The sequence below is a fragment of the Callorhinus ursinus genome, unplaced genomic scaffold, assembly GCF_003265705.2.
Source record: "Callorhinus ursinus isolate GAN/ISIS: 27379988/994484 unplaced genomic scaffold, GSC_fseal_2.0 scaffold16, whole genome shotgun sequence".
NCBI classification, from domain to species: domain Eukaryota; kingdom Metazoa; phylum Chordata; class Mammalia; order Carnivora; family Otariidae; genus Callorhinus; species Callorhinus ursinus.
Window position 1 is genome coordinate 11,005,021 of NW_027397078.1, and position 25,463 is coordinate 11,030,483.

Consider the following 25,463-nt stretch of genomic DNA (forward strand, 5'->3'; position numbering starts at 1 on the left):
GCAGGGAGTCTGCTTCTCCCTCTGACCCTCTTCCCTCTCATGCTATCTCTCATTCTCTCTCTCTCAAATAAATAAATAAAATCTTAAAAAAAAGAAAAATTAAAACTTGTGTCTATATGTGAGGATAATGTGTAGATATTCATGGTAGCATAATTACCCAGAGTGAAAATTTTGAAATTGCCTGTTATTGCAATACCATGGTTCCATATTAAAATGAGGTATTTAAAAATATGTACCAACATGGGGCTATCTAAACTACATTGCTGGTTGAAAATAGGGATATATTTATGCTTTCAAATGTGTATGTGTCTAATGCAATGCCATCAATATATGCATATTTATAATATACACAAATGTATAGGAAAAGGCATAGAATAATACATACTGAACTGCTAATCATGTTGCCTATAGGGATGGAAACTTAGGGGGTTACAGAAGAAATGAAATTTATTTCCATATTTTGTATTATTTATTTTTAAACATTTTATTTGAGAGAGCGCACGGGTGAGCACAAATGTGGGGGAGGGGCAGAGGGCCAAACTCCCAGTTGAGCTTGGAGCCCGGTGCTCATGACCTGAGCTGAAGCCACCCAGGCACCCCCATATTGTTTATTATTTTAGGCACATTAATATAATCTTATATTCTTTATATCTTTAAAAAATTTCAAGAAGCAATAAGGTGTTTTAACTGAGTGGGATTAGAAGGAAAAGAGAGAAGCCAAAAATAATTTTAAGAATTTGATCTTAGAAGAATACAAGTGACATTGCCAACAATAGGGAAGTTGGGTAGCTGTGCTGGTTTTGATGGGCAATAATAAATTTTGGTTTCAGACATATTGTGAATTAGGTGATACCACTCGGGCTCTTCCATATCAGTTTCCTGCTTCCATCTTGCTCTCCTACTTCAGATTTCCTCCAAAACACAAATCTGATCATTGTTACTCCTATGCTTAGAATCCTTCAATGTTTTCCCTTTGTTCCTAAAAGTTCAAAATGTTTAATGTGGTTTAAAAAACCCTTTATGATCTGGCTCTAGCCTACCCCTCTCTCGTGTATCTACCCTCTAACCACATTCAATACTTCATTCTTCTAAAGAAGCCATGGTTTATTCACCTCCAGATCTTCCTACCTACAAGACTCTCTGCCAGGAACACCCTTTCCTCTCTTCACCTGCTAACTCCTAAGTATCCACAGGCATCCGCTTAAATGCCTGACTCCTAGTCTAGCTGGGGTATCTGTGATATGCTGAATAATAACCCCCAAGATGCTCATGTACTTGTCATCAGAACCTTTGCAGAGGTGGCTAAGTTAAGGATCTTGAGAAGGGAAGATTATCCTGGATCATCCAGACGGGCCCAGTGTAATCACAAGGATCCTTGGGAGGGGGAGGTAGTAGAGCTAAAGTCAGGAAAAGAGGTATGATGATAGCAGTAGAAGTTGGAGTAACGGTCTTTGAAGATGGAGGAAGGGGCCATGAGCCAAGAAATGAGGCAGCCCCTAGAAGCTGGAAAAGGCAAGGAAATGGACTCTTCACTGGAGCCTCCAGAAAGAAGTCCTGCCAACACCATGATTTTAGCCTAAAGACTCACTTTGGACTTCTAATGAATGAGATAAAAAACAAAACATTTAAGAATCAATGCCTGAAATAAAAATCTCATCTCAGGAGAGAACATTGAATCAGCCTGAGGTGATGCTCTATGTCAAAACGGAATGGGAAAAAGAAACCAAACTCTGGGCAGATGCTTCAGATGGAGAAATTGGACAATGTTCCAGTTCAGTGGGAACGACTGCAGTGCTAGTGGGTTTAGAGTGGAATTTACCACTGAAACCACTGTACATGACATTATGGTGGCCTCCTTACCATGGATGCCATCTTCTTATTGGCTCCAAATACAACAGAAGCATTCATTCCTTCATGTTTCAGTTACCTGTTCCTCAGTAACAAACCACCCCAACTTTTAGTGACTTAAAACAAAAATTTATCACTATCTTTTATAGTTTCATGGGTTGACTGGGCTTAACTGGGAGGCACTCATTTTGGCGTTTCTTATGAGACTGCTATCAGGTGGCAGCTGGGACCGAAGTCATCTGAAGGCCGGACTAGGTGGGATGGTAAGGATAACACACTCACGTGTCTGGCACTTGATGTCAGCTGCTGGCTGGGACCATCGCTGGAGCTGTTGACCACAACACCTATATGTGATTCCTCCTTCGTGGCGGTCTCAGGGTAGTTAGACTTTTTACATGGCAGCTGTCTTCCCCCAGACCAAGCATTGTGAAGGCCCAAGCAGAAGCTGCAAGACATCTTAAGGCTTACCTTTGGAAGTCCCAGAACATTACTTCTACCACGTTTTATTTGTCAAGCAAATTGCTAAAGTCATCCCAGATTAAAGGAGGTGAATTCGATTCCAGTGGAATGGGAGTAAGGAAGAATTTGTAGCCCTCTCAAATTTACCATATGTCACTTCCTAATATGTAAGATTGTGGTTACCAGGTGGTTTGCAGATCAAGGGTCATGCATTCTTTGAGCTCTTTGATAGGAATAGAGAAACTGCACATGCACCATGATTTCCTAATTTACTGTACTGGATCAGTAAAAGGAGAGGCACTTTTAGCTACGTAAAGAGAAGCAAACAGGGTTTGAAATGCTCAGCGGTTAAGAGATAAGCATGCAAGAGTTATTATTATTTTACACACACAGACACACAAATCAGTGACATGGTAGCACATGGGCAGATGTGGAAATTATTTGAGACTCTCCTATAAACAGACAGTATCAAGGGTACTGGTGGGTATCCAGAGAAAACGGATGCCATGGGTTCCAGGGACACATGAAAGGGTAATAGAGCAAGAAAATATAATGTTCTTGATGCAGAACCTAGCAAGTAAAACAAAAGTCTCCTCAAAGGGTTTCTGCAAGACTTGCGGAAGTCTTCTTCCTTTAAGGTAGAGGAAGTCCTCTACCTTAAAAAAGTATACGTATGTTTTAACAAAGAGAGGTAATTTCAGGGGTTCATAAACTAAGGTTACCCAAAAGTTCATACTCCACAGGTAAGCACTGCTAATACAAAGCCCTTGGAATCAAATGCAAGCTCAGTGTACCATCTCAGAGTTGGTGTTAGAGAAAGTGTGAAGCTTCAGAACCAAATGGAATTAAAATTCTCCTCCCTGAGAGAGTAACTTGGACAGGTCACTCTAAGCTTGCACATTTCACTTTATTCATCTGTAAAACGGGAATATTAATGCCCACTTCCTTGGTTTGTTGGGAATATTCAAATGAATTAATGTATATAAAGTATATATAAAATGTATATAAATGTATTAAAATGTGTATAAAATGTGAAATGCACGTAAAGCACAATAGCACTTAATAGATGGTCAAAACATTTGAGACCCTTCCACTCATTCTGCTTTTACGTTGAAGTTAAGCAGTATGTCATTAAGAGAGATCAGTCAAAACGTTACTCCTTTCTTTTTGATTCACAAAATACCCACAGGTTTCTCTCTAGCTTCCCAGACTTTCTGCTAAGAATTTGCAAACTTCTTGGAAATTCCTTAGAAAGTCCACAGTTTTTATTAATAAGATTTTTAACAATATTAAGATTCTCATATATGATGACATGCTGGAAGGCTCTTAATATGAAATGAAAAAAATCAGGATATGAAACTACTTACACAGTATGGTTCCAATTTCAAAGGAAATACATACACACCGAAGTATCACAGAAGAAAGGATGGAAGGAAGTAAGTCAAACTATTACGTCTATCTCTGAGGAGTTACATTATGGCTGTATTTTAATTTCTTCTTTTTAATTGTCTTTAGCTCCATATTTCTACAATGAACACATATTATATATAATATCACTGAAAAATGCAGCAAATGTCATTGCTGTCAAAAATGTATTCTACCAATATTAGCTCAGCTTCATATGCCATGATATACAATGCATATATCCATGGATTATCATGCTTGGCTGTTGAACAGAAAAATATTTCACTAGTAGAGTCATATAGGTTAATGAAGCTACTGAGGTTAATAAAGCTATTTTTTAAAGTTACGTTTAATTCATTAAGGTATGTTCAGGCTGGAAAACAATAAAACCAAAGGACAGATAGAATGGGTGACAGAATATATAAATGTTCATGCAATAAACATGTGTCAGAAACTGTGCTGGATCTAGTGGATACACAGAGGAAGAAAGCATGAGCTCTGTCCCAAGGAGCTTGTCTATTTTCTAGTGGAGACAGACATAAACATCAAAAGAACAATTTTATAAATGCCAACTTGGCTTTGAGAACACAAAGCAAAGAACAATTAGGAAGAGGAGAGTGGCCATTTGAGGATGGGAAGACAGTAAATAGGAAAAGTCACAAGAACACATGACTAGTCCAGGGAATAGTGAATAATCCCTGGGCTGGGGGAGAGGTGAGAGAAAGGAGGGTGCCAGCCAGGGAGAAATGTGGTATCCAAATAAAGCATCTGGATTTTATGGAGTGTTTTTTAAACTGTGCCTCTGGGAATGGTTTCTTAGGAAACACAGCAAGGCAAGTTGAGTGGCCAAGGCTGTGGCGCCGACCCCTGCTTCAAACAGAGGAGCTCTGCTTTTATCTGGTCTATAAGTTGGATTTCCTGGCCTGGTTTTATTTGAAGAAAGAGTTCCATGACTTTAACAAGTCTGAAAACTGCTCCCATGCCATCAAGCTGTTGGATGCTTTTAAGCCAAGAAATAGTACTGTCAGCTTTCTATTTTAGATTTGGGGTTTGAAAGACATCAGCACTCAGTGATTATATGAAAGAGAGGACAGAGGCTCTGTGGACAATGCGGAGGCTCCTGCAGGGGTGCGAGGGAGAGATTAGGAACTAAAGCTGTGGTAGTGGGAAAGGACCTAAGGGTCATTTTTCAGATATTTGGGAATGGTCTCAATAAGATCCAGCTACCAACTAGATGTGGGTGATAAAGAGAGAGAGCGTGACTCCAAGGTTTCTGGCATGGGGAACTGTAATGGGTCTTAAATTTTAGTGTACCTAAGAATCACCCACAGGGCTTGTTCAAAAACAGATTCCTGAGAGTCCATCTCCGGAGATTCTGATTCAATAGGACTGGAGTAAAGCCTAGGAATGCTGATGGTAATACTATTGACAGAGATAGAGAATACAAGACAAAAACAGTTGAGAGAAAAAAACTGAAATTTGCACATGTTGAGGTCCAAGTGCTTATGAGGCAAACATCAACAAATCTGTCCAGAAAGGCATCTGGAATATGGAACTGGAGTTTATCAGGGAAGTCTACACTAGAAGCATTTAATTGGGAATCATTGGTGCCCACGTGGTGGCTAGAGTTAGGCAAGGGAGAACAAAAGAGGTCCAGGGATAGGAGCATAAGGAACAATGATTAAAGAAGGGACAAAGGAATGAATGAGCTGATGGAAGACTGAGAAAGGATAATCAACACAGTAGGGAAGGCAGTTGAGTCTAATGAATTGGGAGTCAAGTATATCCCTTAGAGTCTATGTAGGCTACCATTAAGTTTTTAATTAACCAATCAAGTAAACTGTTACAAACACCTCCAGCTACATGAAGTACTACATTAAACCCAGAATCTTTGGAAAATGTACCATCTCAATAAATTCAGCCCAATCCAGTGTTATATCACATATTCCTTGCCCTAAAACCCTAGGTTCTAATAATATAAATTAGTAAGTCTTGCAATTATTTTAGTGTATAATCCAATTCCTTCAAGGTGACACTTTGTAATTGTCCCCCTGGAACATGCTAAAAATCTGACCAGTAATTATGGACCTTGTGGTAACAAGGATTATTTGGGATGGGTGTTGAGAATAGACAACCTCTTGCATGATTGATAGATAGATAGATAGCCAGCCAGCCTGAAAATGAGTCATCAGTTAAGAGATTTGAAGTAACTGATCAAGACCAAAGGAAAGAATAGTTCAAAATGGACATCTGAGAGGAAGTTCTACAATAGAGATTATCGTGCAGGAGACCACTTGAAGCCTGGAGAATTTTGAAGAGTCATGCATGTTCTAGCAGATCCTTTTCACAGGAGTCAAAGTGAGCTAAGCAGAAATGTCTTCATACAGGTAAAATGCACAGTCAGACAGCTCTTGCAAGTTCAGAACCCTGAACAAACCCTCTGAAGTGTTAAAGAGCTTGAAGACTGGTATAAGAAGATGCAATATTCTACCTATAAATTCAGCTAACTAGCATCCAACCCCAATTAACCAAGCTCTCTGGAGGATTGCAAATTACTCCTAGGGAATCCTGCTTCCAAAGTCTTGTTGACATGACCTAGCTGAGAAGACACTAGGTCCTTTGTGGAAAGCTATTCATGTTACTCAGGCAAGTAGCTTGCAAGCCCAGGAAGATCTGTTTTTAAACTAAACCAGCAGTTGACTCTCACCTGCCCAAACCTCTCTTCTAGAGGAGGAATTATCCATAAATACAGCCAGCTTGCTGCCCCTCATACTTAGTATATTTTTCACTCTGATTAGCAATGCCATGGTCTGCCAAATGCAGCAAAGAGCTATGGAGGGTAAGATGAACAACAATCATGCTCCTCAAAGGTGATCTTACACCATGGTCTACTCTAGGGGTTGAAACAATTTTTCTATTAAGGGCCAGCCAGTGAATATGTTAGGCTTTTTGGTTCAAGAGGCAAAATCATGACTATTTTGTAGATACTTATATAACAAGAGAGAAAACTAATGCCCACAAATATTTTATTGACAAAATTCAAAAAATAATAAAAAAATGATTGAATTTTTGAGTCACCATACAATACATCGTTAGTTTTTGATGTAGTGTTCCACGATTCATTGTTTTTGTGTAACACCCAGTGCTCCATGCAGTACGTGCCCTCCTTAATACCCATCACCGGGCTGACCCATCCTCCCACCCCCCCTCCCCTCCAAAACCCTCAGTTTGTTTCTCAGACTCCATAGTCTCTCATGGTTCATCCCCCCTCCGATTACCCCCCCTTCATTTTTCCCTTCCTTCTCCTAATGTCCTCCATGCTGTTCCTTACGTTCCACAAAGAAGTGAAACCATATGATAACTGACTTTTTCTGCTTGACTTAGTTCACTTAGCATAATCTCCTCCAGTCCCATCCATGTCGATGTAAAAGTTGGGTATTCATCTTTTCTGATGGCTGAGTAATATTTCATTGTATATATGGGCCACATCTTCCTTACTGCCTTGTTTGAAAACATATCCTTGATATATCGATTGGTTTAAATGAAATTAATTTCAAAAATTTTAATCACATATTGATTTTAATGTAATTTCATGCCAGGAGACTAAACATCGTTGCTGTCTATATATAGCTCTTGGGAGGATCTATTAAAGGATCTGTCTATACTCTGATAGGTGAAGTAAATAAATACGTTTGCTATGACCTCTCTTGGTCTGTGTTTACCAAGTGGGCTGTTGCTGAACTTTTTATGACCCAGATAAAAGTATGTTCAGATTCAAAGTCTACTTTGGAATCCTGGAACATCATTATTTGATGGCTACATTCCAAGTATGATTTCTCTACACACACCTGCCATCCCATCTCAACTATATTTTCTGGTAAGATCTACCACTTCCATTCTTAGAATACTGTCAATGTTAAATGACTTTGTTAAAAAAAGTATACTGTTCGGTTTTGGAAATTTTACTTGCTTGAAAATGAAGTGCCTCTTACAGTTGCTTGGTTACACATCTTCTTAATTCCCCTCCAAGTCCTGATGCCCTTTCAGAAATATTTTCTGACCACACAACACCAAAGTGAAAATACCACTGAAGTCTATTAACATAAACCACAAACCCCTAAATGACTTGGACGTGTTCCTAATGTAGGAACAGAGTGCTTCTGGCATTTGATTAGAAAGATTAAATCAAATTAGCCGGGATAAGTCAACTGTTACAAGGACTAGAAACTGCTAAATGAAACTCTAACAAGAATTACAAATGGTATTATGCCTACTTGGAAAGGAATAAGGTTATTAAGGGGTTCAGTGGAGGTAAGACTGATTTTAATATTTTAATTCAGTGAAGAAGAAAATGAAGTAAAAACCTAGTCAATTATTTTTGTAGCTGATGATGCTTAAAGTAAAAATAGAAAAACACTAAGGTGAGAGAACACTTAAATGAACAAGAAGTAGTTAAAATAGGAAATAGAAATCAAAGGGCAACTCGAAACATTGAGCCTGAACTTTTGCAATGTCAGCAAAAACAAAGATGGAAACTAATACACATTCAAGAGAAAATCCCCGTGGCCAGAAGCCACGATGGGGTACAGTGCAAAGCAGCTGCCGATTTACGGTATAATATGCTGTCTAGGAAACGGATCGCTATTCGAGGCCTTTGATGCTCACATACAGAATCACGGATGAGAAAAATCAGACTCCTCTTGCATAGATACTGGAAAACTTAGTGTAAATCTTATTTTAGAGGCGCCTGGGTGGCTCAGTTGGTTAAGCGTCTACCTTCGGCTCAGGTCATGATCCCAGGGTCCTGGGATGGAGCCCTGAATAGGGCTTCCTGCTCAGCGGGCTGTCTGCTTCTCCCTCTGCCTGCCGCTCCCCCTGCTCCTGTCTTGTCTCTCTCAAATGAATAAAATCTTTAAAAAAAATTTAAAAATCTTATTTTGGTAATTTTTATATGTTATGAAAAACTATCAAACATTTAATACCACTTGTCAAGGAAAACAAACTGCAACATTTAACAGCTGCCCAAGACTCCAGAGCCTGCCCATAACTAAATGCCAGGGCACCGAGGTGGTGTGATGATAGGACTCAGTGGTGGAGAATATGGGCTCTGGTTCTGGGCTGCCTGGGTTTGAAATCTGGCTCCATTACCCATCAGTTAGGCATAACCTCAGTGATCCTAAATTTATTCTTAACCAACTGAGCCACCCAGGCGCCCTGATCCTAAATTTATTCTTATGTAAATGGACTAATGATGAGATCTAGCTCATGGGGGTCGTGGGAAGATTAAATGATTTAAATATTTTAAAGCACTTAGAACCACTCTTGGAATGTTCCAGGTAACATTATTTGTCTTTTCTTAACATGGAAAAGAAAAACCCTCATCCAAAGTGAACTACTACTATGTTAGTAAAAATACATACTCTGGCCAGTGAGCCTGTCAGTTGAGAGGAATAGAATTTCTAAGGCCCCTTGCACTCTGCAATAAGCCTATGCTTATTATAGAAAGAAATTTCTAGAATACAGAGGATAGTTAAGTCTGCTTTCTTAACATTTGGACATTTGGATACTGATATTTTGATTCCATGAAATACTGACATATTTCATGACTCTAAAGGGCAAACTATTGACCATTCCTTTTTCTTAAATGCCCCCCTTCCAAAGTGTCTGAAAGACCATTATCCCCATCCTTGAAGCTCAAATGGTTGCTCAGAATATGCATGACTCCTCGGCGTGTGTTTGCTCAATTCTACCCCGGATGGATCATTTTTTATCTGCGTCGTGAGGGATTCAGCCGGGTCTAGGTGTGTACTCTCTGACTCTGTTTCCAACCCTGATGCAGCACCTGATCCCCATATGGTGACTCCGTTCTAATAAATCATTCCCACCTTGGACCCACATGCTGCCACACTGGCCCTGGCCACCACTTCACACTTAGTGGGCACTTCCAATGTGCCAGGCACTGGTTTTAAGTATTGTACATCTATTAACCCTTCTGATCCTACAACACCTCTTTGAGTAGAAATTATTAGTATCCTCATTTTACAGAAGAGGAAACTCAGGAACAGAGAAGCTAAGCTTCCCCATTTCCCACAGCTGTCAAGTCGTAGAGCTGGGATTCAAATTCAGGCAGTCTGGCTGCAGAGACCAGGCTCTCAAGTCCTACGCTGTACTGCCCCAATATTTAAGATCCAGAACCTTGGTCCCTGCCCCTAACTTTAGTCTTCTACTAATAAATCTTACTTAATATTTATAGAGTGCTTCACAGTTTAAAATTATTTCCCTCCGTGATCCTAACTTAAAGCTGGATCTTTGGCTACCGAAGCTTGTGTTCTTTCTATCGCACAAATAATTCTGTCCCCAAGGTTCGGGAAAACAAGATATGCATGAGGTTTCGCTTTCTGGTAGAGGTGGCTTCTGACTCAGACCCTGAGTTCTAGGTGGCTCTGAGCCTGAGGGAGGAGAGGATGAGAAAATAAAGTATAAAAGAAAAAAAATTACAGAAAAGATGCAGGGGAAAGGATAGATTCTAGACATACTATCACAAAAAGAGTGACAGGACTTGGTAATGGTTTGGCCATTGGAAGTAAAAGAAGAGTCAAAAGCAAAAGTGACTCCAAGGTTTCAAAGGTGAGAAACCAGGAGATCATCGACACCATTAGCAGAAACATGGATGAAAGAAGAGGACATAAAAGACAGTGAGTTTGGGGCGCCTGGGTGGCTCAGTCGTTAAGCGTCTGCCTTCGGCTCAGGTCATGATCTCAGGGTCCTGGGATCGAGCCCTGCGTCGGGCTCCCTGCTCAGCGGGGAGTCTGCTTCTCCCTCTCCCTCTGCCTGCCTGCCGCTCCCCCTGCTTGTGCACGCACTCTCTCTCTGTGTCAAATAAATAAAGTCTTAAAAAAAAAAAAGGAAACAAGACAGTCAGTTTGGCTACAACTGTGATGAATGCTAGGTGACACTTGGACCTACAAGTGGGAAAGCACATAGTAGATGGAAAAACCTGGAAATGGAGATCTTAGAGGCCTTATTTAAAATGATATTTTTAACTATGATATTTAAAACTATGGGTTGCTGAGACATCAAAGGCAAGGAGAAAGAAGTAATAGGTTATGGGCCAAATAATAAACCTTTGCAGGAATGAACAAGTAAAGAGAAGAGAAGGGAAGAAGACAAGAGAGAAAGTGGTTGAAAAGTAGTTGAATAGATAATATAGAGTCATAGATAATAAGAAAGGGAGAATTCAAGAAATAGGAAGTGATCATGAATGTCACAAAGAGCAAAGTAGTCAAACAGAATGAGGATTTGGAAAAGTATCCTTCAGAGCAGATATCATAATCGAAATGAATTATTCAGGGAAATTAACATCTTTCCTCACTAGAGGCACATAAAGGCAGACCCAAGGGCTACATACTGTAACTTCACTTTGTAGCAGTGTCTGATGCGTAGCTATCACCGAATATTTATCGAATGGATAAATAAATGAATGAATGTCATTAGATTTCCTAATAGCACCACAAGTGACCCTTGGAAATATAATGGCCATCAAGTGATGAAAGTAGATGCCATATCACAGGGAAATTGAAAGAAAGTGGGGTGTTAAAAGAGAGAAAATTGGTAGTAAGTCAAGAAGGAGCAGATTTTAGTAAGTACCTCTTAGAGATGTGTTTTGCTGAAAGGGGAGAGCAACCGGATCGAGAAAATTTCCTATCCTAGAATACTATGTATTTAACAGATTTTGTACTCTAAGGTGTCTGCCTGACTTCCAGATGATCTTCCAGAACTTAAGAGAGCCATTTGAGTCACCAGCTCTACAAATGATCAAAGCAACGGGACCACCTCTTTCATGACTGCTGTGTTCAGGAGAATTAGGAGTCTATGGACTCGGCACGATGGGAGATGTTGAGAAAGCATGGTGAGCAGACATCAGAGGAAACAAGGACACTACCCACAGAAAAGACAGAGCTGGGAACGGCACCAAGTTGGAGAGAAGTTACAGAATCTGTGAAATCATCCAAGGGCGGGAAAATATGTGTGGAGGTGACCACGTGAGAGTGAGAGCACATACAGTGAGCAGCATATGGGATGTACAAAAACATAGTTACAAAGAAATTCTAAATAGAAAGTATCAAAGATGATAAGCTAAGTTATTGCCTATGCTGGCAAAACAGTCATAACATATGCCATTGTATAACGGAACTCAGTGAGGTAAAACAAACAGCTCATTTTGCACATTAAAGTTGCATTTCCTTGACATACTAAATGAATGTAAGAAAGTAATTTCAACAAATACACTAAATGTGCCTCCGGGACACAAAGAGATAGAAACATTATTTTATTCCCTAAAATTATTAAAAGACATCATTGAACTAGAATAAACTGAACAGCAACACAAAGCTAATTCCCAAACTCAGGCTGGCAGAGAATTTCAGAAAATCATAAGCACATGGAATATGATTTGGCAATAAAAAGACATTTTCTCATCGTCTCCCTTATCTGTTTCCCCAGTATTAGCTGTCCATATGTAAATGTGTGTGTGTGGGGGGGTGTATGGTGTGTGTGTGTGTGTGTGTGTGTGTGTGTGTGTGTGTGTGTGTGTGTACATACTCAGGGGTGTATAGATTTAAGTATTTCACTAGAGTCCATTTGAATGTCTTCATGCACTTAAGTCATGGGGTATAAATTATAACAGTCTTGTGCTTAAGCTGTTGTCTAAACAACATATAAACAACTCATTATAAAGCAAAAAAAAAAAAAAAAAAACACAAGACACCTGAACCCTAAATTCCTGTGCTTAAAAGACACTTTAAGGAGGCTAAGATTTAAGGTATATTTTTAAAAACATTATCATATATGAGTAATATTTGCTACTCACAATTTTGAATGCTGGAAAAAGATAACTCCTTTTTTCTCCAAGTACAGAGTTTGATATATTATACTGCAAAATGCATTTCTCCCTTAAGGGAGATAGTATTGCTAATTAAAACAATCTATATTAAAGAGCAATTTTCAAAAACCTGATGCATCTTTCTAGTGTATATTCATATACAGTCAGTATCTCGTCTCCTCATGGTGTTTAAAAACATCACATCCATGTTGAAATTATTCCAGGGATTTCAGGCTTTGGCAATCTTTCTACTCAACTTATAACCACAGTAGATATTTAACCATATCAAGAACAGGACTGTTATTCAACAATGCCAATAAAACATGTGAGTTTTCTAACAAAGGAAAGAAACTCAGAACAAAAGGACTGCTATCTCATATAGAGAGGTGTGAGAGGTTTTTGGCAAAGTGACAGTCCTTTTGCTGTGAATCTGATTTCTTTATGTCACGAGGATATATATTTGCTCATGGAGACACTCATTTTTCAGTAGGATCTAGTATGTTTCAATTTGTAGATTAAATTAAGTGCTAATAAGATGATGCTTAGATTTCCCTCCTCAAGCCATCAAACTTACATAGCAGCCCAACAGCCAAAATGTCCCTTCTGTATATATTCCTCTCTCTCTCTCTCTCTCTCTCCCCTCTCATTGTAAAATCTCATATCAAATGGTGGAAGGAGTCATTCATTTCCTGACAAGCAAATCTCAACCCCCTAACACAGAAAAATACAAAAATCAAGAAAGGAGAGGTCACGCTAAAAACCCCTAAACACATTATTCTTACCTCAATCTGATGGTTAGAACATTTTGTAGACTCACTTTTCTTTCAGACACACCAACTGTAGAACGCTGGTCTACTTGACCCTCATGGAGTACTAGGAGCAGGAACTTGAAAAACCAGCCTCTCGTGTTCCCACAATCTATTTACACACCGAACACACCCAGGAGCACAGAGTAATGTTTATCTGTGGTGGACAGCTATTCCAAGAAGCAGGCAGTGTCTCCACTTTCAAAAAGGAATGTCTCTGCTGATCAGCAGGGGAAAGGTAAGAGCTGTTTCATCCTCTTAAGCGCATTTAGGAAGATTTTTGAAATGAAATACTTTTTAAATTAATGTTTTAAAGGTGATTCATTCTTTCAATATTCTGTTTCTTTTGATGTTCTATTCTCAAAGGATCTGAGAAAAACATATACTTAATGATAACAACTAACACATAAGTCCCAGGCGCAATTCCAAGTGCTTTACATCTATCGTTTCCCATAACTTCCAAAACTTATTAAGTAGGAACTATTACTATCCCCATATTACAGATGGGCAAACTGGATATTTTGCCCACAGTTACCCAATTAGTAAATGGTAGAGCTAGAAGTTAAATCCAGCACTCCAGCACCACAGTCCACGTCTCTAACCGTGACACCACACTGTATACGTATGATTTTTATTTTCATTTTTCTGTATGGATGATTTTTAAAAGATAAGTGTAATAGGATGTGGCTGCTCAGCTGAACATTAGATAAAGAGTGAAATCTTCTTAATGCTTGTACTATACTATATCTTAAGTTGGAGTCACTGAAAATTCTGGAAGATTATTTCCCCAACATGATTATTCATTTATATGCTCATAGCAGGCTTCTTTTCAGCTGCAGTGGCCCTTTGGGGTCCCAGGGAACTGAGTAGAAGATGGGTCTAACTTTAAGCACCAAGAAAGTTATTACTTCCTATGTTCAAAGAGTCATACAGGAGAAGCCAATACAACACCATTAAAAAAAAGTCTCAAGGATATCTGTTTTGGTTTTTTGTTTTTTGATTTCGTTTTTGTTTTTTTGTTTTTTTCTGATTGGGTAATTCCTATTGATCTGTCTTCAAGTTCACTGACTCTCTTTCTTCAGCCACCTGCAAGCTGATGTTGAGCCCAGGTAGTGTGTTTTTATTTTAGTCATTATAATTTTAAGTTCTAAAGGGTTTGTTTTTTTTTTTTGCATTTAAAAAGCATTTTAATATGCAAGTGAGACAAACAGCAGGCAGATGTGCAGAAGCTAACATAGTTGTTTCTGGGGTGTAAAAACGGGAGCATATGGAAAAAGTGAGTCATTCCAATTCCCAGTTACGTTCTAAAGCTTTTATTTGGTTATTTATAATTTCCATTTACCTGCTGAAATTCTCTCCCTGTTCATTCATTAAGACTGTATGTCCTTTTATTCTTTGAACATATTCTCCTTTAGTTCTTTGACCAAAGAATAACTGCTTTAAAGTCACTGTCTAAAAAGTCCAACAACTGGGCATCTTGGCTTCTTTTTTTTTTCTTGACTATACATCACATTTTCCTGTTTCTTCGCATGTTGAATAATTTTTATTGTACACCAGACAGTGTGGATATGTTTGGAGATTCTGGGTTCTGCTATCTTCCTCTGAAGATTGTTGATTTTTGTTCTAGTAGGCATTTCAGTAGGTTTGGTTTTATGCTTTGTTAAGGCAGATATGTAGAAAACCTAAGGTCCTTCCCAAGCCTGGTTAAATTTAAGGTATCAGACTCCAAATTCTGCTCTTATCCATATCTTATAAGGGTAGGGTTTTACGATTTTTAAGGGTGGATCTATTATAGGTTTTACTTTAGGGCATGGTCTTTACCACTAAGGCTTCTGGTGTCTCAGCTGGATGCCCAGTATATTAGTGAGGCATTATCCAGGTCTCTTCACTCTTATTGCTCGGAGCGCCAACATCCCCCAGCATGGGTCAACTGGTAATATCTCTGTCCTTTCTCAAATCTGTACCCTCTGGCCAGTCCTAGGTAGTGAAGCCCTGTGAACATGCAGCCCAGTTCTCAGCCTAAAGCTCTTGGAGAACCTCCAAATGGACTTTTGAAGACCCTCCTTTATATAGATCTTTCTTCTGTGATGCCTAGTCTTGAAAATTCCAGCTTCTTCAAATGGACTAAACTCTGATTCCTGCCTTCTCAGCCCAGCAGTTTCACTGTTGTTCTGCCTGAATCCAGCAAAATATGCCAGTGGGAAGTTTTCCCCAGGCAGAGAACTGGAGGGATGGTTGAGCTACCTTGTGGGTTTCCTTTCTCTCTGGAATTACAGCACTGGGCTGCCTGTTGTACAATGCCCCCAAAACAGCTCATATATTTTGTCCAGTTTTATGGTCGTTTGTGGCAGAAGGGCTAGTCTGGTACCAGTTACTCCATCAGAGAGTGAAAGTATTCCAAGGGATTCATTTTTGACCAAATTTAAGTGTTATGAAAAACCTATTTGCTGCTTTTCAGTCTTACAGGTCTTGTGCAGTGTTAACCCATCTCAAAACATAATCCTATGAATCATGTGAAAGGAAGGTACTGGGGGATGACTTCAGGGGAGATGGGATAAATTAGCTAGCTGCTGTATCCTTTAACTTCCCCTAGTGTCTTAGTTTGGGTTCCCTTAGAAGCTGACGCTGATTTGAATGGATATAGTTTATTTGGGAGGTGTATTAGTTTCCTTTGGCTTCTGTAAAAAATTACCACAATCTTGGTGGCTTAAAGCAACAGACATTTATTATCTTACAGTTCTGGAGGTCAGAAGTTTAACATCACTTTCACTGGGCTAAACTCTGGGTGTTGACAGGGTCACACACTCTCCACAGTCTCTAGGGGAGAATTTGTTTGCCTTTTCCAACACCTAAAGGAGGCATTCCTTGTCTGTGGCCCCTTCCACCATCTTCGAAGTCAAAAGCCTAGCATCTTGCTTCAGTGGTTACCATGCCTTCTTCTTCTGTACTGAATCTCCCTCTAGTTTCCTCTTATAAGGACAATTGTGACTGCATTTGGGGCCCATCCATATAATCCGAGATATTCTCCCCATCTCAAAATCCTTCACTTAATCATATTTGTAAAATTTCTTTTGCCATATAAGGTAACATTCACGATTTTATAGATTAAAACCTGGATATCCAGCCTACCAAAGTCTACCCTCTGGCCCCTAGAGATTCATGTCCATCCCACATTCAAAATACCCCATCAACCCCAAAAGTCTCAACCCATTAGAGTACCAACTCAAAGTCTAAAATCTCATTACCTAATTCAGGTTTGGGTGAGATTCTGAAACAATCTATCTTGGGGAAAATTTCCTCTCCATTTGTGGACTTGTGAAACTAGAAAACAAGTTATTTACTCTCAATCCAACCAGCAAGATCCATTAAGTTTCAAGGCCTGAAAATAGTCCTCTATGGTTTGAAGCTGCGCCCTTGGCCTGTGGCTCAACCCTTTGGGACAGAGCTTCCATCCTAGGGCATGTGGCTCTAAACTCTGGGCAATACTACTGAAAAGTATTCTTGTGTCTGTTCTTTGTATTTCTTTTTAAATGGGTATAGCATCTGCTGGTTCTCTCATGAGGCAACAAAAACCTTTTAACACGTTCATTTCATATTTGTATGAACATCATGATTTGATCTTGTTCTGAAAATTATGTTCTAATCATCTTAGAGGTCAAATAGAAATTCCCAATACATTAACCTACCAGAGCTAGGTAAATTCCATTGCCAGAGAAGTGTACCTCATGCAGAGTTTAAGCCTAGGCATGTCTTTTCTTGGTGGTTCAGGTGAATCCAAAGCACCAATGCAATGATGTTGACTCTGTTTCTCTAGTTTTAATTTTCTGATCTACTATCTCAGTTGTTTTGTTTTGGATGCATTATAGCCCATAAGGTATTGCTGTTCTAAAGTAAAATTTATTCTGGAATCAGAATGAGGATGTTGAAATACAAAAGTGAGCATGGACAGAAAACTGCAGAAAGGTCGCAAACATAGAATTTGAAAAGGAACACAAGTTTGTGCTAAATTTTTCCAAACTCGACTCAATTTTCACAAGTTTATTTATAAGATTCTCAAAAAGAGATTGTAGTTACTTTAATATCAAATATTATATTGAATATTAACTCAATCTGAGAATGTGATTTGCTTTCAGTAAGAAAGACCAAGTTTTGTTAGAGTATGGATCTGCTCTTACTAAGAGGTTGCAAAAGGTGACTCCTTAGCTGTATGAGTTTCTTATGACGGCTCCAACAAATTACTAAAACCTTCATGGCTTTAAAAACACATACATTTATTTGCTTACAGTTCTGGAAGTCAGAAGTTCAAAATCTGTTTCTCTGAACTACCTTCTTTGTAATCTGCCCTAAAAAGCAGAGATTTTGTACTTCAAAAGAAAAACTTTCTAACTTTTGCTCTGACTTCATCATGACCCTGATTATTCTCTTTAAAATAAAAGAAATAATGGGGCTTGCACACTCCGGGGCTGCCGGAGCCGAGACGCATCCCCGTCGGGTAGCAGCCATGAGCACCCCAGCCGTGCCCCAGGACCTGCAGCTGCCCCCAAGCCAGAGGGCTCAGCCCGCATTCAGAGAGCAAAGAAGACAAAAACTCAAGGCACATATGTTAAAAAGAAAAACTTTTTTGGCATACAAACAGGAAAATCACATACCCAGTAGTAGAGACCAGAAAGTGATGAACTCTGAGGGCCAAGTCCACAAAGAGACAAAAGTTCTGAAATTTAAAACAAAAATGGCTGGTAAAAAATGTAGGGATCCGAAGGGGTACGTGCACCCCAAGGTTTATAGCAGCAATGTCCACAATAGCCAAACTGTAGAAAGAGCCAAGATGTCCATCGACAGATGAATGGTTAAAGAAGATGTGGTATATATACACAATGGAATATTATGCAGCCATCAAAAGGAATGAGATCTTGCCATTTGCAACGACGTGGATGGAACTGGAGGGTGTTATGCTGAGCGAAATAAGTCAATCAGAGAAAGACATGTATCATATGACCTCACTGATATGAGGAATTCTTAATCTCAGGAAACAAACTGAGGGTTGCTGGAGTGGTGGGGGGTGGGAGGGATGGGGTGGCTGGGTGATAGACATTGGGGAGGGTATGTGCTATGGTGAGCACTGTGAATTGTGCAAGACTGTTGAATCACAGATCTGTACCTCTGAAACAAATAATGCAATATATGTTAAGAAAAAAAAAAAAGATAGCAGGAGGGGAAGAATGAAGGGGGGAAATCGGAGGGGGAGACAAACCATGGGAGATGATGGACTCTGAAAAACAAACTGAGGGTTCTAGAGGGGAGGGGGGTGGGGGGATGGGTTAGCCTGGTGACGGGTATTAAAGAGGGCACGTTCTGCATGGAGCACTGGGTGTTATGCACAAACAATGAATCATGGAACACTGCATCAAAAACTAATGATGCAATGTATGGTGATTAACATAACAATAAAAAATTATTAAAAATAAAAAAAAGTGGCTGGTAATGTCAGTAGACCTCCTGGGAACAAAAATCATATAACAATGGGAAAAAATTGTATTCCTTTAAGACCTTCTAATGAATTAACCAGTTCAACAATAGCAGTTGACACACATAATTTTGAGGATAATAATCAAATGGGACAGTCCGTACCAACTAAAGATGACCCTCAAAGTCAACATATGACATTAAGCGAAGTGTTTCATCTCAAAAACAATAAAAAGAAACAAATATCCACAGAGAAACAAAAGCAAGATGCTAACATGTCCAAGAAGCTTGTGCTTGGGTCTTACCGTGGCCAAATTGTTCAGTCTAAGATTAATTCATTTAGAAAGCCCCTACCAGTCAGAGATGAGAGTTCTGCAACAATGAAGAAGCCTTCACCTGCTGTCCCTAAAGACCCAGAGCCTCCACCCACAGACACTCGCAGTGCGACAGTGAAAAGTGATAGAGCCCCAAACGTGGTGACCACCACTAAACTTGGGAACACTGCATCTCAGGACAGACAGCTGGTGCGGCCTCCTATCAGAAGTCACCACGACAGTGCTCAGGACGCTGTGAAACGGGGCATCGGGCAAGCCACTGCCAATGTTACAATCCAGAAAGGGCCTCAGGAGAAAGAATTACTGCAATCAAACACGGTTTCATCTAGTGCCAAAACCGGTTCTCAGGATGTAGAGAGAAAGAAGACACTGTCAAGAAGCCTGACCTCTGAAACTGTAGCCAGGCCTGCTTCATCTTCTAACACCAAACTGATACAGAAATCAAAAAGCACTGACCCGGGCGCCTGGGTGGCTCAGTTGGTTAAGCGACTGCCTTCGGCTCAGGTCATGATCCTGGAGTCCCGGGATCAAGTCCCGCATCGGGCTCCCTGCTCAGCAGGGAGTCTGCTTCTCCCTCTGACCATCTTCCCTCTCGTGCTCTCTATCTCTCATTCTCTCTCTCTCAAATAAATAAAATCTTTAAAAAAAAACAAAACAAAAAGCATTGACCCTCGCAGACACACTATAGCAAAAGCGACTCTTGAAAGATCAGCTCAGCCCAAAGAAACAGCAGAAGAGAGAAAAGCTCGTCTGAGTGAGTGGAAAGCTGGCAAAAGAAAAGTGCTGAAAAGGCCTCCTAGCTCAGTGGTTACCCAGCCTGAGCCTGAAGGGCAAAACGAAAACTCAGTTGGGTCCTTCTGGACGACCATGGTAGAAGACAACGAACAAAGATTATTTACTGAAAAAGTAAACAAGACATTTTCAGAATGCCTAAACCTGATTGATGAGGGGTGCCCAAAAGAAGAAATACTGGTCATACTGAATGACCTGATTAAAAATATTCCAGATGCCAAAAAACTTGTAAAATATCGGATATGCCTTGCATGTACTGAACCGCTCACAAGTCCTATTGAAAATATTATCACAATCTATGAGAAAGCTATTCTGGCAGGGACTCAGCCTATTGAAGAGATGCGACATGCAATTGCAGATATTCTAACAATAAAGAGTCAAGAAAAAGTGAAATATGGAGAAAATATTAAGGCTTGTGCAACTAAGGAATGCATCCAAGAAGTCGAGAGTAAAGATATAGGTATTAATCTAGAGTCAGGAAGACCAGAAATGGAAAAGAAACCTAGAAATGTGGTATTTCAAGATGGTGAAAAAGAGGAAGATGACAAAAGATCCAACCAGTGATGTTAAAACCCCCAGTACAGAAACCAGGGGGAGTTGCTTAATTAAATATAATGTGTCTACTACACCATACCTACAAAGTGTAAAAAAGAAGATACAGTTTGACAACGCAGATACATTTAAAGACCTAAAGTTTCTAACACCAGTTAGACGTTCTCGACGTATTCAAGAGAAGACTTCTAAATTGCCAGATATGTTAAAAGACCATTATCCATGCGTGTCATCACTGGAGCAGTTAACAGAGTTAGGAGGTGAAACCGATGCTTTTGTATGCCGTCCGAATGCAGCACTATGCCCCATGTACTCAGAGGCTGGAACAGCACAAGAGAAATAAAGTGATGATAAGGAATGGGGCTTCTGTTGTTCCTGGGGGCTTCTGTTCGCTTGTTGTAGCTTTGTAAGTCTCTTAGGAGTTGGCCAAGTACCTAAGTATTCATGGCAGTGAGCTCTTCTACTGATGTTTATGTTATAGCAGGAACTGCCTACTGTGCAGCAGAAAGCTAATCCTACCTTGTCAATCTCAGCAGAGGGAGTTTCTAAGAAAGGTAAATTTTGTCAAGTAGTTTACTATGTTCCTTGACTATAAACAGGTTTGATCATAATGTTGGCTTGTTCACTTTTAATGGTCTTAAACTGTTAGTCATTAAATATAAGTAATGCTGCAGCAGACAGAATACTTTTTTTTTTTTTTTGCCTTTCCTTAATTTTGGATCAGTAGGAAAGTCAATAATTATAATGTGATGACCCCTTTCAAAAGTGAAGACATGGAAGATTTAGCTTGCTTTTCCACCCAATTCTTGTTACCCAGGCTGCTGTGGTCTCTTGTGCTTTGGCTCTTCACTATCACTTTCCATCAATGCTAGTGAGTCTGTGGTCTCTGTTGGCTTCTTTTTTATTGTAGCTGAGGTCACCACAAACAATAATTAACCAAATGCCCCATTTCTAAGAGGAAATACTTTGTAGTAAAAAAGAAAAGGTGCCAAACGCAGTGGGTATTTGAAACTTTTAAATCTGAGTTTCTTTCTTTAGTTCCTTTTGTAACTTGGCTGTCTAAAATGTTAAAACTTTAACTTTCCTCATTTCATTTGATATAGTTGTAGACTATTAGAATGGAATTAGAGAAGGAATATATAATGTCATTCTAATTTAGGTAGTATTTCTAAAATAACTAATAAAAAATATAATAAAAACTTTACTGTTAAGTCATGTCCCTTGAAACATGATAGTTATATAAACAGTTTCTTCTCCCCACACATTAAATATCACCCCTAAAATTGTTTTATAAGTCTCCGAACTAAAACCTAAATACATCCTCTACCAATTCTACAGTTTCAAAGATTCGAGAGTTTTAAAACTGTGTGTAATATAAATGTGCTTGAAAATCACAGTCTTATGTTCACTCATTCCATTTGTATAATAGCACCTATCTTTGTTCTGTTGTCTTATGCTCTAGAGAGGAGTTTTATTCTTTTATAAACTGTGTTCCTAATATTTATAAATAAATATATCTGTATAAAAAAAGAAAAGAAAAATAATGGAAGATACATAACTTTTGAATGGTTATTACATTGCCACTTTAAGTAACAGGTAGCCAAGCTACAACCCTTCACATTCTGAAGCTTCCATAATCCTGTCTTAAGTGCTCAAATGTCCTGCCAGTTTTTTTTTTTCTTCCCCAAAATGAATCCCAAATGAAAAATGAAATAAAATAATACTTCAAAGGATATTTTGCACTTAAATCTCTCCTTGAGATTTCCTGGAAGGCCCTGAAAGTCACAAAATTCTGTCACCTTGTAAAAAGAGAGGTAGTAGAATTATGAGGTTTATTTGATATACTACTGTTTATGAGTTGCGTGGGGAAAAAAAATCTCAAAAGAGGTGATCAACTTTCTCCAGGTTAAATTTGAATAGGGATAACATTATTAATGTAAATATTTTAGAAATTGTAGCATATATAGGAAGTTCCTAGAGATTTGTCGGTATTCTCACTGTCCACTGTTTCTACTTACTGGAGTCCTGCTGGTACTTTCCCTGATGATATTAAGGCAACAATACTACAGCGTTATCAGTATCGTTTCAGTTATTTTTAAATGTTTGACTATAATCTTACTATTTTAATTTGCAACTAGCATCTTCTAGGCCAGTGCTTTCAAACTGAGGATGTATATAAAACTTATCCCTAGAGATTTTATTAAAATACAGATGTTCAGAATCTGCTCCAGACTTTTTCCAAAATAGTCTTAATCATTAGGCTAGTAGACCTTTTGTCCAAAACTCGTTTTTTTAATTGGCTTTATTATCTTCTTTTGCGTACCACAGGGGAAAAGAAAGTAATTTCACCCTCATTTGCATTATTCTTATGCCCCCCCCCCACAAAAGTTTTCCCTTGTGAAAATTATCAGTCGTAAGTTAACCACAGTCATAAATGTCTGTCTCCTCTGGGTAGTTTTTTGTTTAACTCTGATGGTTCCCCCAAAACCATACAACCAGCTATGGGACAGGGATCTTGTTTTCAACAAAGAAGGACTGTCTGAGAATCCCCAGGAAGACGACAGGTATTTCCAAGAACAGGCTCTTGAGTACAGGCTTCTGACATCATCACATAACCACCTTTAAGACCAGGTCAGTGGACAGACTCAGAATTTTGAGAACAAGTTAACGGAGAAGAACTTTGCATGGCATTGTTCAACATAAGATACAGTGGAACAAGACCTATGTTTGCAAAGTATAAAGATAAAAAATTAATGATGTACTATATGATGGCTAACTGAACTTAAATAAAAAAGCAAAAAAAGTATGAAATCAGTCTTTTTATCCTAACCTATCAGATTTCCCAAATAAAACACAACTGAGTTGTTGATAGTGTCTTCCTAGATCCAAGAGACACTAAGATCAGAACTGAAGAGTTCAGCTTGTTCCCAGAGAACATGAAACACTTTCCATCTCAAGGCCCATTTCTCAGGATATCAGAGAGGAAAGAACCTCAACAGGTAGGAGAGACAAGCTCTCCTTCTCTCCTTCTCTCCTTCACTGTGATGCTGGGTGAGCTGATTACCATCTTGGGGCCAAACTGGCCTCCGATATAAAATGGAGACCCTAAAGAAAGTTCTGTCTCCTGTGCACCACTTACTGTTAGTACAGAACTTTTCTTAGGAAAAGCTCATAGACTGGTAATTGTACATATACCTCAAGCGGACCTTTAAAGTAATTTGGTCCAACCTCCACATTTTATGGCCATGGAAGATGATGTGCCCCCAAGTAAACTACACTTCTAGGAGACCAGAACCTGGTGAATCTCCATCTGCACTTCCTCGGGAGAGGCCCGCTTGCCAACTCACATGAAGAGGAGAGTAAGAGCTGAACTTGGTTAAGGCTAGGAGGGCTTCATGGCTCTCTATAACAAAGTACCAAGGAGCTAGAGAAGTTCACACAGGTAGCCAAGGCCTACCAGGACCACTGTCACAACCTGAGGGCCCAATGCCAGGAAGTACCTGGCCAAACAGGAGAGGATGCTGGCAGAGAGAAAACCTTCTAGAGAGGCCACAGCTGCCTGTGGTAGTTCCTTGAGCCCCCTCTGATGACCATCACTGTATTACTAAAATAGAGAGTAATGAATTCTGGAAAAAAAATTTTGTGGGGTGGACATTTTGACAATGTTTCTGTAAATATTTGAAGGGGCAGTATGTGTCAAGAAAGGTTTCCTGGATTTATAAAAACACATATTCTAACAAGCTCTAAATACAACCTCCATACTATTATTCTTGGGATACTTCTGCAAATTAGCTAAAAGCCAAGCCAGGTCTTTCTGCTTAAACAGTGGAAGGAGGCAGAGAGAGGGTGAGTCACCAGGCAGAGGGGAGCAGAGAGGAAACCAGGCTGAGGCCTGGCTGGTTCCCAGGTGTGTACCTCTGGCTTCTTCCTCTACGTGGCACTCTCCTGTCTCTCCACAGGTTTCAGAAGGCTGTGGTTTCACAGCCAGAGGCCCAGGCGTCCAGCCATCATGGGAGAGCCAGGCCCAGGGGCTACTTGGGGAAGCACCCCTAAGCATCTGGTCTACAGAAAGGGAGACAGGCAGCTACTCATTAAGGGCACACTCTGTGCCGGGCACTGTGTTCTGCAGCAGCTAACAGGCACACATTAACTTAATCTTTGTGAAAATCCAAAGATGGACGAACTCTTATTGTCCCCATTTCACACATGAGGAAAGTGCTGCTCAGAGAGAAGAGAGGACTGTCCAAGGTCACATGGCCAGAAAGTGGTGAAATGGGTTGGCCAGCCCGGCTCCTCTGATCCCATTGCTGAAGCCTCTGGGACAACCTCTGAGCAGCCCTCTATGATGGGCCAGGAGGCGACAGAGGGGGGGCCCTTGAGCAGACGATGAACAGAAGAAAATGTTAAATGTTGACAGTCACAGGAAGGGGACAGGCTGCCAGAACACTTGCTGTGACAACTATTTTTAACCATAAACAGCACAAGAGTGTTTATAAGAATTGTATGTACCTGTGAGTCAACCACTTGGGACAGAACTTACACAGAACACGCTTATACGTCTCCAAACAGGCATTCACTCTAGGTCGCTCCATCAAATATATGACCATAGACAGGTTAGGTGTTTCATCTGAGAATGAGACTAATAAATGTGCTTATAAAGGAGTACCTTTGTAAATAAGTCTGTTACGGGGTGTCTGGGGTGGCTCAGTCGGTTAAGCATCCGACTCTTGATTTTGACTTAGGTCACAATCTCAGGGTTCTGAGACTGAGCCCCGAGTCAGGCTCTGCACTGAGTGTGGAAGCTGCCTAAGATTCTCTCCCCCTCTCCCCTGCCCCTCCCTCCTTTCCTCTCAAATAAGTAAATAAATACTTACACAAATAAATCAATCTATTAATAACTATTAAGAACTTCAAGGATTGCAT

General features: G+C 39.7%; 1 protein-coding gene and 1 pseudogene across 4 annotated transcripts in view; one reads left to right on the forward strand and one right to left on the reverse strand.

The window, feature by feature from the left end:
- SYTL5 (synaptotagmin like 5) overlaps positions 1-25,463 on the reverse strand; it is a 269,646-nt gene that overhangs the window by 154,903 nt on the left and 89,280 nt on the right. For 3 of the 4 annotated variants that reach the window (XM_073901928.1, XM_025857705.2, XM_073901926.1), the window contains exon 2: positions 18,048-18,109. The exons of the other annotated variant lie outside the window; for it this stretch is intronic. The gene's annotated coding sequence lies outside the window, so the exon portion shown is untranslated. The remainder of the gene's footprint in view (positions 1-18,047; positions 18,110-25,463) is intronic. 4 annotated transcript variants of the gene reach the window in all.
- Positions 17,900-20,883, forward strand: LOC112812928 (cytoskeleton-associated protein 2-like; annotated as a pseudogene).